We start from the raw sequence: 677 nt of genomic DNA, 5'->3' as shown, positions 1-677 counted from the left end.
GCTAAACTCTCTCTTTTCAGAAAAGAGGAAACTAAAATCTTGTTTTAGAAGTGAGAAGGCTAAAATCCTTATTTTGCCATCTCTAGAGAATCACACCGACTCATATAAGCATGTGTGATGAGTTAGAAGCTGCCCCTAGATGCTGATCTAAATTCAGTTTTGCATTTTACACCCTAATGGTGAGGGTTAGGAGTCGGACTGGGGGAGAAGTCAACTGATCATTGCTGCTTTGTGATTGGTCTCATCAGAGCTACCATTCAACTGAATGTATGGCTTCATGTTTAGTCATGATTGTGCCATTCACCTTTCAGTTATATTATATATACAGGTATATTGACGACTTTGTTGTCGTGAGCAGAAGTGATAGCTTGACATTCAATGAAAGTCTCTCTGCCCCGTGTTTTTCTTTCTCTTGATCTCTGCTGTAAGATACACCACCATGCTCTCCTCCTGACAGAGCTGTGGAGGGAAAACCTAAAAGATTAAACTTCCCATGTAAAACACATTTCTCTTTCGATAAAGAACCATTACATTATCTCTCTCTCTCTCTCTTTCTCTCTCTATCATACACACACACACATGCACACGTACACACCCTCTATCTCTGTCTATCGGTTTCTCTCTCTCTTTTAGTGTAACAATTCTCTCTGGCTCACACACACATCCTCTGTTACTCC

This window comes from Coregonus clupeaformis, chromosome 6, assembly GCF_020615455.1.
Source record: "Coregonus clupeaformis isolate EN_2021a chromosome 6, ASM2061545v1, whole genome shotgun sequence".
Classification (NCBI taxonomy): Eukaryota; Metazoa; Chordata; class Actinopteri; order Salmoniformes; family Salmonidae; genus Coregonus; species Coregonus clupeaformis.
The sequence above is the reverse complement of the archived record's forward strand: the minus strand, read 5'-3'. Positions refer to the sequence as shown.